At 36.2% G+C, this 14,668-nt stretch overlaps 1 long non-coding RNA gene across 1 annotated transcript in view; it reads left to right on the top strand.

The window, feature by feature from the left end:
• Positions 1 to 14,464, top strand: part of LOC134480960 (uncharacterized) — a 28,123-nt gene extending 13,659 nt beyond the window's left edge. The window contains exon 2 of the long non-coding RNA XR_010056028.1: positions 14,240 to 14,464. This is a non-coding gene — a long non-coding RNA (uncharacterized LOC134480960). The remainder of the gene's footprint in view (positions 1 to 14,239) is intronic.
• Positions 14,465 to 14,668: the final 204 nt, after the last annotated feature.

Here is a 14,668-nt window from a genome sequence, read left to right as displayed (position 1 = left end):
AACTCTATGGCATTCATGGGAAGTTTATTATTATTATTAAGCCCTTTCTATTTATTTATCTTTCTCTCTCTCTTTCTCTCTTTCTTTCTTTCTTTTTTTCTTTCTTTCTTTCTTTCCTTCTTTCTTTTCTTGTCTCAGTGCTTCATCTGGGATTTTTCCTTATATATTATGGTTTTTTTTGTTTACATATTATGGCTTCCACTTTTGATGTAATAGGTTTTCTGTGTGTTCTAATGTGTGTGTCTCTGCATCTGTGTTTGTTTCTCATACTTATTGTTTGCCTGGTTTTTCTTTTTTTTTTGCACTTATCTCATTTGTATTCTTTTATTTTTTATCATAATTTTAGATGCCTATTTGTTTTCTAATATTAAATAGAAAAATATAACAGAGATTTGGGTGGGTGAGGATGATCTGGGAGATGTTCAGAGGGAAACCATAATATGAAGAAATCAATTTTCAATAAAAATATATTTTAAATAGACAAATGTATAAAATATACAAAAGCAAAAAACCACAAATTCAAGAAAACAAGTGTTAAAAATGAGAAGAAATTCTATGGACTACAAATGATGAGTCTGTCATAAAAGATTATATGAAAAGCCTCTGAAAATTAAAAATAGAACTCTCTTATGGAAAAAGATCACTCATGGATACAGAAGAAACAATGGAGGCACATCATTCCGGGATACTTTATTTAGTTACAGCTTATTGTGTAGAGAGGGAGAAAATAGCCTTGTAAATAAAAGAATATGTCATTGTTAGAGTCTGATATTAAGAACTTGTGGTATGAATATGAAATTGGTGTCTAAAAATACTGACACAGAAAGACAAGATTATCAATATTACATTGGAGAAAACAGTGGATTTTGAGAGGAATAGGACTGACATTCCAGGATGACAGAAAGGAGGTAAATAAGAAGAGAGCTTCAGATGTAGAAGAAATCTTTGACAGTTCCCTTCTGTATACTCCATCAAACATGCATTTTATAGAGTGATGGGTTCTCTCTACCATCAGTATTTCATTCCACATGTTAGAAAAATGGGGAACGATTGGCCAGGGTGAGTGAATGATTGATAGAAATGACTTAGATAAGTCATCTGGGACCTTTTATCCATGTAGTGCTTGGCTCTGTATTACTTGGCATATTACTAAAAATGCTGCAACAGAATCAAGCAGGTAATTGCCACAGGCACAGAAGAATTACTGTCAGTATGCAATGGCCCTCTCACATTTTTTTTTTTTGTGCAATACATGCTGGCAACAACTTCATGCAGGATTTTAGGGTTTGCAAACATATTTGTAAAATGCTGGGTTCAAAAATGGCATTCTATAATATGGTGTGATACTTTATGCTGAATACTTTAATCTGAAGAAGTTTTGGAAGCCCCAGGGGCAGAGTCTCTGCCCGCCCTCCACTTCTGTGTCTCTCACCATTTTTCCCCCGAGAAGCAGGCACAGTGAGAGGAATTCCTTTCCTTCAATATGAGTCATATAAACTAGAAATGTCACTCTGTCTTTCTGTGCTTTTCTATAGAATCTTGTTATATGCCAAGTTTAAAGAGACCTTTAGGTCTCTCTCTCTCTCTCTCTCTCTCTCTCTCTCTCTCTCTCTCTCTCTCTCTGTGTGTAAGGAAAGTAGAAAGATGACCAAGAGATGAATCTTTAAGCACATGATAAAGTCCTTCTTCCTGATCATAAAGTCCTCCTCATAAAGTTCTTCTTCCTGGTTGCAAACTGTAGTCTTTCCATTGTACAGATGCTAAAACTTTAACTGGTGATCACTTTAGAGTCACTGTTCCATGGCTTTCAATCCTGAGAACTGCTATCTCCTAAAAGCTGCAATATTGTCCCAGAGGAAGGAATTGCTCTCTTCCAACATATGTATTTTTAGAAGTGTACAATCAGTCCACTGCAGTTGGCTTGACCTTGAGATGCCGTTCCAGCTTGCCTCTGTAGCCAAATATACAATGCTTCCATGCTGTGTTTCATTTGTTCTGTACAACTTTCAGGTAATTTTTTCACTGTGCAACAGATAGTGCTCAGGGCTCTGCACATGCTAGAATGTCACTCTGTTAGTGAGGCACACTCCTCCTCCTCTCTGCGGTTTTGTTTGTTTCATCTCCTGCATATAGAGTTCTCTGCAGAGTAATTTCTCCTGGTTAACATTTTAATATGCATCATATCTCTGTTTAGAGTTCACAGCTCGATTTCATTTCTAGGTCCTCAAAGACGGAGCTGTGTGTTTCATCTCAGGTACTAGCTGACTCCAGGAAGTATACCACATCAGCATGGTACATCCTCACATGTAATGAATGACAAGACTTCCTCACTGGCTTCATCTGTGACCATTTTCTGTCTGTTTGCATGTTCCTTCCTTCAGGATAGGTTTACACAGTTTTTCAAGCTAAAGGTAGATACCCAGTGAAAGTTTGATTTCAGTCATCCCAACCCTACACCCAAACTTGGGTAGAATTAGTATCAAAAAATATTCCTTCTACTCATTCAGAAAAGTAGGTTAATATTCCATGAAAGGAATAATCTTTGAGAAGTTTCTGAGATGTTATAGCATTTCCTCTTCAACTCCTTTAAAACATTATGTATTTTGTGTTGTTTACTCATTTTAACATTGCTCTTTGAAGAAAAAAATTGAAACATATACCCTCATTATACTACATGCAATATATGAATTTAGCTTAATTTCTGTTGCTACTAAGACAGATAAAATATATCTTTACCTGTATTGATACCTCTAATGTCTTAGAGTCTAGAGTAGTTAGGAATACGAAGTCTTTCATATGCAATACTCATTTTATGTAAGGGAGAAAGAAAGGAGGGGGTGGGGAACAAATGTAGGAACTCCATAAAGTTTTGCTGATTAAGGCATCAGTTCATTAGTTTGGAAACAACTGATCTTTTTGGCTTAATATAAAGACAAACCTTTTTAGCGGGTCTGCTTTTGCATGCACTTACAATATAGTTTTCTTCATAAGTACCTAACTAGCACCTTCGTTATCCCTGGGCTAAATCTTTCTACTTATTTACATGGGATTGTACATATTTTTGCATGTAAAATTTTAAATAAATTATGTATGTCATTATTTTATCCCCTGCTTTCTGATTGGCCATTTCTTATTCTTTTGATATTGCTTTGTATAAGCTTAGAATAAAGCAGAACAAAATATGTCCTGCACTGAGGATTAGGGTTTAGCATAGAAATTGTTTGTGATGTAAACCTTTAGGCTTTGCCATTCTTTAATAACGTTCACCATTTTCAGTGATTTAAATAAAGTCATGTTCTTGGGTTAACGTTAGCTTGGCTCAGTGTGTAAAGCACTAGGATGTAGAAATCAGTAGGTAAAGCACATATGAATTTTCATTATACACATTAGCAGAGTTGATCAAGTCATCCTGTTCTCTGTATAGCTTTTGCTTTAAACTTTTATGAATAAAAGTTGCCAGTAACAACTGCATTATTAAAACATCGAAGATTTTATTTTTTCTCCTGCATAATCTGTATTTTGTGAGACAGGGACCAGTGATTTTGTTTGAGAAGAGTCAGCTTCCGTGTATCTGAGTGGAACTCAAGTTTTATCACTTCTTTCATTTATAAGCTATCCAATTTTAAGTTACAAATTTGATAAGACCTTAAACTATAAAATTATTGCTATACAATGTTTTAATAGAATGAATGCCATTTAAATTACGGTCATAAAAATGAGACATAGTCCACTTCGCGAAGAATTTAATTCCACCATAACGCTGAGGGTTGTACTGCCTTCACCCAATAACCTGACCCTAGAAAATGCTATCATGGAGAACATTGAAAATGGTGGAGATGGAAATATGTAAGATGATTTCAGAGAAATTTAGGGGAAAAAGTAGAAACAAGTGAATTTTAATAGATAAATCCAAGTTTCTGAATTGAAACCAACTAGTTCTTGTTATTTAAAGTATATAATGTTTTCCTTGTAGCCCCTACATATTTTCTAAGTGATGATATAAAGAAAACCATTTCTATCTTACTGAACCTCCAATTTAAATAAGAGATTTTAATCATTTTTTTACTTATATGTATGAGTGTGCTTTTCCGAGGGTATATTATATACGTGAAGGTGAACCTGGTGGCCAAAAGATGATTGATCAGAACTCAAGTACTCTGAAAGAGCAGTGTTTTTTTCTTTCTTTCTTTAAAAAAGGATAGCATTTCATTGGTGCTGGCTTACAGCTTCGGAGGTTCTGTCCATTATCATCATGGTGGGATCATGGCAGCATCCAGGCAGGTATGGTGCAGGAGGAGCTGAGAGGTCATCTGAAGGTCACTAAGATAAAGACGGACTCCCATGTGGCTAGGAGGAGTGTCTCAAAACCTACCTCTACAATGATATTCTTCCTTCAAAGGGTCACTCCTAATAGTGCCACACAAAAATTCCAGTCACAGTGGATGGATGGGGCCTGTTCACTCCTTTCATTTAACTTGCTTTAAGCTAATCAGATATAAGACCCTACACTTGAATACAGCCACATTCATAGGGACTAAGGAATGAGGTGTCACTGTACCAGCAGAGAGGGTACAGAGTGCAGCTGATAAGGGGTCCTTCAAAAACCCATCACTTAACGAATGTTTTGTCTTCTAAGGTTAAGAGCAAAAATATTCCACCTCTCACTGTATTAGTCGCTTTCTTGTGTTGATAGTCCACTTTGAGGTTAGCATCTCTCCTATCCATTCCTGTCCCATCACCAAGCATCAATGCCAATTGTTTGGAACAATGGTTACTTACACCTCCTGTATAAGCTCAGGTGTTTGAGCCTGCTGGGCAAGGCTAACTGTCCTGAAGTTGTCTGGGGATGGTTTCAGGACTTTTCAAGAAGAAGCTATGTAGTCAACAACAATACTTCCCAAAGCTTCTCTATGGCAGGCTCCCTGCTCACCACTGGGTTTTTAATGATTGCAGTGTCATGACTATGGTCTACATTTCTAATGACTAAAACCTGTGTCATGCTTGGAGGTACCATGTCTAGATCTGTGTCACAAAGCTCACTCCTGTAGATGAGTGAGAGTAGGTTGCTGATACAGGGCAATATCACACACAGGTACATACATAAGGATTTAAATTACTACACCAGGATAGTGAGATCCTCTCATGTATTCTATACACAACCCCACAGAAATGGCCAGAGACAAGGCCAGGTAACTTCTCTTAACTGCTTAAAGGACTTGCTTTCCTCTCAGAGGTGTGATCTCTCTTTCTCTGAGATTTGTCCTGTAGTGTATTCTGTCCACAATACCTTTTGACTCTTTGTGAGGCCCTACTGAGAGCTGCAGGTTATGTAGTTTGTTTATGTATATGTTTGTATAGTGTATATAGTATGGATATGTTTGCGTGTATGTGCCTACATATGAGTGTGAGTGTATAAGCTAGAGGTCAAGATCAGGTGTCTTCTTCAATTTCAATTCCTCTTATTCTCTGAGGCATTGTTTTTTACAGAACCTGAGAACCTTGCAGATTTGGCTATGCTGGCCATCCAATGAGTTCTAGGGAGTCCCTCTCCCACTCCACACAGCACTGAGCATCCCCAATCTTTAACCCCTATCCTGCTTTTGCCTTTCATGATGCTGCAAAATTTGCTTTACTTTTCTAAACCTTTCCTTTCACATTGTTAAATGTCTACTTAACAAAGATGTTCTTTTACATTTGAAACTCAAAAAGGCTTGTGTTTTGAGGGCAAGGGTAAGGGTCATAGTTCCTGGCCTAGCAGATGAGCGTTTCCCATGATTTAGAGTCTACCTTAATCTTCATCGTATTTGTTTTTAGAGTAACTGAGGAGACGTCTGGAATGGCAAAGAGCTGAGGCAGCAATAGAGGCTATACAGAGATGGGAGGCTGCAGTGGGCTTTGTCCCATCAGAGACCGAAGTGGGCTTTGCCCCGCTAGAGGCTGCAGTTAGCTTTGATCCACCAGACGCTGTAGTAACCTTTGTTCTGTCAGTGGGTTCCAGGATAGCTCTGCTTCTGACCACATAGAGAACTATTTGAAGGACCCATTCTCCAGGATTCTGAGACTAGTCTTGGCGAACACTGGCACTCTTTTGAAGCCCTTAAAAGAAGTCATTTCTCATCAAGTGCTCCTGGGCCTCTTACATAACCCTCAACATTCCCCCCTAACCCACTGAAGCTGTCTTCTGTGCCTATACATGTCATACTTCTGTGATTCTCCTTTGACCTCTGTCCTTGAATGACTGTGAGAGGACTTTGTCTGCTTCCTGCTTATTTGACACAAGAACAGAGTTTATATTGAAATCTCGCTGTTAAGGAGCTGGAATTAGAGGCCACTTCGAATATCCTTGAAGGAAAGAACACACTCTAGTCTAATTAAAAAAATCCCAGCTTAGTAAATGGAATGACACGTTCGAAAGCATATGACTCTCTAAGTGACCTACATTCAGGAAACTGAGAGACACCTTATTGCACATGGGATGTGATATAAATGATATCTGACACTACTGCCTTTTCATTTCTGAACTGTAGTAATAATTAGCTAAGAATTTAGCAAGTCTTGGTAAATACTAAGGGAAAACATATGATTTTATTTTTACAATTTTGGTATATTGATGTCTTAGAGTTTTACTGCTGTGAACAGACACCATGAACAAGGCAACTCTTATAAGGACAATATTTAATTGAGGCTGACTTTCAGGTTCATAGTTTCTGTCCATTATCATCAAGGTGGAAACATGGCAGCATCCAGGTAGGCATGGTGCAGAAGGAACTGAGAGTCCTACATCTTCATCTGAAGGCAGCTAGGAGAATACTGCTTCTAAGCAGCAAGGATGAGGGTCTTAAAGCCCATACCCACAGTTACACACATACTCCAACAAAGCCACACCTACTCCAACAGAGCCACACCTTCTAAAAGTACAACTCCCTGGGCTGAGCATATTCAAACCATCACAATTAGGTTCCAACATTTTAAATGTCAATATCATTGAAGTATGACCAATAGCAGATCCATGTATTTATGCAAACACCCATCCACTCACCCACCCATCACTCACCCACCCATCCACTCACCTACTCGCCCATTCATTCATCCACCCATACACTTACCCACCTATCCATCCACTTGCCCATTCATCTATTCAGGCACCTACCCACTCACCCATCCATTCACCCATCACCCATCTGTCATCTGTCATCTACGTCTTATCTATGTTTATATCTCTGTTTTTATTTCATAGGCACTTAGAAGTCAGGAATGCAACATAAATGTTGTTATTACTATTGTTAGAATAGATATTATTACAATTTTTTGAGTCAGTTTTACTTGTTTTGTGAAAGCTATCCTGGAATGTAGTCTGTAGATTATTAAATTGACTTCAAACTCAGAGATCCACCTACCTCTGTCTTCTGAGTGCCGAGATTAAAGTTGTATATTACCACACCTATCTCAACACACATTTTAATTCTGTAGTAATTCTTATGTGAAGAAAAGAATAGAATAAGACAATAAAGTATCAATTTGAAATCTTTAAAAGTTCTTTAAAGTTTTAAATATGTAGTAATATTGAGTATTAATAAAAACAAAGCTCTGAAATCCTACAGAATAACAGCAGCAAATACATGTACTCTATTATTGATTTATAATGATATATTTAAAGGAAGTATTTTCTCAAATTTAGTTTTTACTGTATGAATTACAGTGCTACAAAATGCAAAGGAATTCTAAATAAACATCATTAATTGAATATATTGCTTTTGCTGATTAGCAAATTCAGAATGATGTCTTGTGATTTTGTTATCACTTAACAATGGTATATAAAATTTGCCATATGTTTTTAGCCTACAAATGATGACAAGATGACAATTTTTTAATTAACTTAGGACTTGGTCATTTTACCCATTTAATGCTTAGCAGAGCTTACACATTCACATATCTGATTATGTGTTAATGCTTGATAACTTGACATTTTTGAGATACGTTGACAGGTGGAAATTGAAAACAAATTCTTAAAAGGTTAGTTAATTACACACAATAAATTTTGTTATGCAAATGTTGGAATAATTTAATTTTCTAGCTAATCATATTAAGTTAATAACTTAAAGTGTACCTTTTATTTGCTCTGTTAAATTACCAGTCAAATAGAAGATTACTTAGTTACAAGAAATTTTATGTTTGTAAGTGTTTTGATCTTTTTATTCTCTTATAAGTAGTATGGGAGTATGGCTTTACTTTTTTCTTTGTATCCTTGTCAATATTATATTTTACTTTTATCACAAATTAAATTCTTGAATGCTTTTGTCTACTTGAGACCTGTATAAACTGATTTAGTGTGTAAAACTATTTTTGTCTCACTAATTATTGAACTCTAAATTATTTATTTTTATCTGCAAACATGATTAATTTTGATAAATTTTATTTTCTCTTATAGTATAAATTATAGAAGACAAATATAGTTAAAGAAACTATACATATTGATCATGTAATAGGATCATATATTGCAACTAGCTTCCTGTTCTGCCTTTCAGCTGGTCTAAAACCATTTTCTATTTAGCTTTCATTTCTCCTTTACCCTTGTGTTTTAGTCTGGTCAGTTTTATGTCAATTTTGACACAAGCTAGAGTCACTGAAAGAAGGGGATCTTGATTGAGAAAACACCTCAGTAGGATCAAGCTGTAAGCAAATCTATAGGGAATGTTTTTAATCAGTACTTGATGGGCGAGGGTCAGCTTATTGTAGTTGTGTCCATCCCTGCGCTGGTGGTCCTAGGTTTTATGACAAAGCTGGCTAAGCAAGACATTTGGAACGAACTAGTAAAACAGCATCCTGCCATGGCCTCTGAATTAACTCTGGACTCTAAGTTCCAGCTGTACTTGAGTTCTTGTCTTAACTTCCTTTGATGATGGGCTAGCATCTGGAAATGTAAGCCCAGTAAACCTTTTCCTACTCAACTATTCTTTGGTCATGGTGCTTCATTCTAGCTATGATAAGACTAACACATTGCATTTTATACATTTTTTTCTTTCATTATGTTGTAAACAGGCAACAGAGAAGACATTTTAAAATCTAACTTAATTTTATTAATTTAGTATCCAGAACTATGAATAGAACCCCAAACTCACAAAGATTCAAATTCCTCCTGTGTAATGGCACAGTGTTGGTATGTAATCTCCACACATTTTCCCATGTGTTGTAACCTGTGTTTTGCTTAAAATCCCTTATACAATGTAAATGATATATGAATATTTATGTTATACATATTTTCATTTTTATTACCATTGTTTTATCATTACCATGACCCACAGATGTTTGGTCAATAAGGTTGTCTGTATAGAGAAATTTATAGTAAATATACAAAGATGAAGGCAATTGTAAATTTGTCAAAAACTGGGGTTACAAAATTATAATTGTGTAAAGTTTTAAATATTTACTTAGTGCTTTCCTTGTAGCCCTGGATGTCTCAGACTAGCTTTGAAATTACAGCAATCCTCCTGCCTCATGGTTCCAACTGTTGGGATCAGACTGAGCCCATGGACCCAAATGGAGGAGTTAGAGAAAGGCGTAAAGGAACTGAAGGGGTTTGCAACTCCATAGCAATAACAACAATATCAACCTCCAGAGCTCCCAGGGACTAAACCACCAAATAACAAGTACACATGGGCAGATCCATGGCTCCAGCTGCACATGTAGCAGTGGATGGCCTTGTCTGGCATCAATGGGAGAGGTGACTCTTGGTCCTGTGAAGGCTTGATTCTCCAGTGCAGGGGAATGCCGGGATGGGGAAACAGGAGTGGGTGGGTGGGTGGGGGAGCACCCTCATAGAATCAGTGGTAGAGAGAATGGGATAGGGTGTTTGTGGAGGGGAAACTGGGAAAGGGGATAACATTTGAAATGTAAATACACAAAATATCCAATAAAATTTTGATTTGTAAAAAAAAAGGAAACTGTAAGTCACAAATAAATTCTTCTATTAAAAATAAAGGCATGGTAATCACACCTGGGCCTCACTATTACCTTGTATCTTAGCTCCTCAATATATAAGTAGATGTACACACAAGCATGTTACATGCAAACACATCAGACATGTTGCTTTGTAGAAGTTTCAATCTTTTAGCTTTCTTTCAAGTCTCCAAACAACCATATCCTTTGTATCACAGAACTTGTCTTCAATGGAGTGAGTTTTGTCTTTTTTTTTTTTTTGAATGTCCAAAGTGTATGTCTTTTTTTCCATCTTTATTAAATTGGGTATTTCTTATTTACATTTCAAATGTTATTCCCTTTCCTGGTTTCCAGGTAAATGTCTCAGGATATGCTGCCTGGTCCTTTCTTAGTCCACTCACCCTCCAGTGCTTAGATCCAAGTCAGTCGTGTTCATTACACATTCTATGCCTCTATTTTTATCATACTTTTATAGCTTGATTTTTAAAGGCTAGTTTCTCTAGTAGGAGGTGAGCTTTGAAATGAAAATGACCCTTTCCATTTTTTATTCTCCTGTTTGATTCTCATGCCGAGGAGTTTTTGTACTGCCAGCAAACACTTAGCCTATGTGGAAGGCAGAGTCACCCAATGAGAGAAAATGAGAACACTGCATGTATTCTTCTAACTGGGAGATGCAAAACTGATTAAAGTGGTTTCTGTCAACTGACTTGGAAGGCACACATTTCTTATGAATGTACCTCTTATGACTTAAAACAAAAACTTGTAGTACTAAAATTATGATAAAATTTAACAAGAAATGGATTTCAAGGGCGTGTCTAGACACATAAAGTTAAGGGGTATAACCATTCCATTATCAAACTGAAAGCTGGGTCTTGAATTACAGAAAGCAAGACTTGGTTGTTGTGACAAATATAGTTAAAAATGAAAATCATTGAGAGGCATGGTGGAGATTGTTCTGTTAATTTTCAAAGGGGAAGAGTAAGAAAATAATGCTAGAGCCTTTGTATATTCTCACTAAAATGCCATTTCTCATGACCAAAATATCTGTACTTGAACATGTGTAAATTAATACGTGGCTAGAACTCTTCATTGTGTTTCAAAATATAAAAATGACCTGAAATTGACATAAAATATCATATAGTCAAGGTACAGCTGTGGCTCTGCAAAACACAAGGGAAGGGAGAAATATAATTAATAAGCAATTTAAAAACAAACAACACAATGTATTGAACCTTTACATCTTACTTATTTTTAAGACAATTTGGGGATCAGTAGATGGTAGATGAGGTCTTTCTCTGAAGTTCTCTCTGTGAAAATGGTAATTCTCCTCAAGTGTTCTGAAGAAGTATCTTTGTTGAAATGACACTAGTCGGGGCTGGGGATTTAGCTCAGTGGTAGAGCGCTTACCTAGGAAGCGCAAGGCCCTGGGTTCGGTCCCCAGCTCCGAAAAAAAGAACCAAAAAAAAAAAAGAAATGACACTAGTCAAGGAAGAGTAAGTTAATACCTCAAAGAAATTAAAAATCAAGCATTATAACTAGAATGCAGAAACCTTTGTTTAAGATACTGTCTTTGCTTTTGGTTCATTTATTACTCACAGAAATCACTCTCTTGATGGAATAAACTTTTCATTTCCCACCTGCTCTAAAGAAAGATGCACAGGTTTCTGAAACTTACATGGTGTTAGGTCCATCACCTTCCTCTGGTGCCCCTCATCACATGAAGAAGTTGATGTAGACTTACTCCTACCAAACTGCCTATCACAAGACAAATTCAGTGAATATTAACACTCAAACATTCCAAGTTGGAGGGAAATATTCTCTTATGCACTTATAAACAACCACTGCCTTATGTTACTTACTCAGTTAATTCGACCATCTGTGATGGTTTGATTCTATAACTTAAAACTTTTTCAGCCACAAAGATTCTGTGGAAAAATTATAACATATCCCTCTCTTTGCCTGGCTTGGGTTCTGTAACTCATTCTAAATTGTTACCATTTAAGCTTCAATTTCTTGGGGTAAGAAGTTGGATATCCAGCAATGTTTATGTTGCATGTGCACCCAATTTTTAACATACAGTCCCAAGGAAAAACTGAGTATAATGGTGTGTGCTAGAGGGAGCATAAAGAGGGCCATCCCATGCACTCCATATCTAGTAAGGTAGCTAGCCTAGGCTAATTGGTGAAGTAATGAGAAACCATATCTTGAAACTGAGCAAAAATGGCATGTAAGAGATGAGAAATGACACAGGAAGTTGACTTCTGGCTTTTGTGTACAGGAGCACACACATGAATAGGTGTACTTGCACACTCACCTGCACATGCACACAACAAGGAGGAGCATGCACACACTCACAAACACATTCTTTCCATGTTACGGATATTTCTCTATTCATATTCATAGAAGTGGGAATAAGTGTTGCTGAGGGAGCAGGATTGTTGGGATATACAACTAGTAAGAAAAGTTTATGTAAAAATCCAACTTTTTTTTAATAATTACATGTCCTATGATATCTTTTTGCCGGCCTCGGTTTTCTTCTTTTAGAATCCCACTCACAATCCTCCTCTGCTGTCATCAGTTTCCTTATATTAGAAGCTGTAGAGAAAGAAGAGGCATTTTTATTCCTCTATCTCCTTCCCACTTTTACTACACTCTGCTTCTTTTGTAAGCATTTTCATTGCTTATTTCCTCCATCTTTTCTGTTGTTGTTTTGTTCCTATTAGTAAATATAATTAATCTCTTAGGAAATCAGATTACTCGGTAGAGAAAGTACAATCTTTCTGATGGTACTACCATAAATTGAACTCTTAAGACAGCATTATATATACATTACCGTCTCTTAGAATTTTGGCTTAGTAAGATGTTTAAGTTTATGATCATTCTCAGGAAAGAGTCAAGGAATGTGTTATGCACATAGAAAAACAGATTCAAATCATTGACTTTAGCATACCTCCACTATTTATGTCTGATTTATTGAATATGATAGCAAACTGAAATGATGATCAATAAAATATTATGGGCTAAACATTGCATATTATATTAAAATAAACATTTTCCACAATGTGTTGGACTTTACTGCTGTGGAAAGTTAATGTGTGACTGTGTATTACGAAAATCATAATCAGATTTAACTTGTAATATTTAAGTGATAATACAGAGTGCCTCTCTTTAAATTTCCATGGTTTTTCTTAGTGTTTGATTGGAATTTGTGTTTTTATCCTCCTCATAGTTTTAATTATGAATCTGTAGACAAATTGTAACTGTAGTGCGTTAAGACTACAGCCAGCATTGTGGTTACAGGTCCGCTCTATTCACACCAATCACTGAAAGGTAGCATTTAATATTTAGTGGAAGTAGAAAATGAGGCTGCACTTGGAAGTTTTAGGATTGGCCATTTAACTCTAAGACTGAAAGATAAAAAGAGCTGGTACTTTCCTCTGGGCACCTCTTTGGGATGGAGAGAAGGATGTGAATACCTGTCTCCTTGGTTACCCACAGCCCATGAGTCTCCATCTTATACCTCCTGCTCCTTTCCCTAGTTCTCTGCACATGGTATATCCTCAAAGAGATTCCTTTCACCTTTCCACCTCTTTAGAGAGTTTTTAAGTTTCGAAACCCATTTTAAATGACATGTTCACAAAATATCTTATGCCCTTTCATCTGGTAGATCAGTCAACAGCCTATGTGTAGTCCCGAGTACTTCTTTCTGGATCATTACTTTTTAAAATAGGTTCATATACTCATAGAAGATGCTCTGTGTGAGTTGCCACTATATTGAAATGATATGCTTATTTGTGGGAAAAAGAGGAAAATTAGAGATGACACCTTTAATTGAATTGTAGAGACTATATTAAGTTGCTTTTTGACTTCTGACCTTATATAAACAACCATGGGATTATTTTTTTCCATCTGATAAAATTGCTTTCCAAGGAGGTTAACTTATTTGACAAAAGTTGCATTACTGACAAGTGATCGGATAGAGAAAGTTTAGGCCTAGCTTATGAAAATGTAGACTTTTATTTTAAACCAAATCCAACAAGGTACATAGCTTTCTTTTACTTTAATCCATTTTAGGATTTAAACTATATTTCTTTAAGCAACAGTCTTCTACTTGGGATGAATGGTAAAACATTTTATTGAAACAACTATCTTTTGAACTGCAGTCATGACATATCTGGATGTTTGCTCTACAAAATCTAAAAATCAATATTGCATTTTGTTACTTTCACAAATCTATGTTTTATTGGTAACCAGAGAAAAATTAATTACCTATTTAATATTTCTGCTGATTTTTGTTTTTCAGGAAATCTGAAGCAAGGAAAGCATCTGGTGCTATTATCCTTAAACACAGAGAACTGATGTTTCCCCCAGCAATGCACTCTCTTCTTCTGCTTCTCTGTAAAGGCATTTGATTTGCTTTTAATTTTCAAATTCATGCTTTCCTGGGAAACTGTATTGTGACTTGTCTGCTTCATAATTTAGGAAATGACTTTTCCTTGTCTTTTTAAAAGTATGCCTGATGAAAAACCACCATTGATCATCTGGTTATTGCCTAAGGGACTTTTGTATCATTTTCTTCCCAGGCCATGCTTAAAACGGTCCTTTCACTTTCTTGAGTTTAAATGCAGTTTAACTACAAATGTGTCCATGTGCGTTGTGTTTGTACTTACAAGAATTAAGGACTCAAAGAGAATTTTTATTGTTGTTGCTTTGGGAAGTGTGTGCATGTGCG

This window comes from Rattus norvegicus, chromosome 11, assembly GCF_036323735.1.
Source record: "Rattus norvegicus strain BN/NHsdMcwi chromosome 11, GRCr8, whole genome shotgun sequence".
Lineage (NCBI taxonomy): Eukaryota > Metazoa > Chordata > Mammalia > Rodentia > Muridae > Rattus > Rattus norvegicus.
The sequence above is the reverse complement of the archived record's forward strand: the minus strand, read 5'-3'. Positions and strand labels throughout refer to the sequence as shown.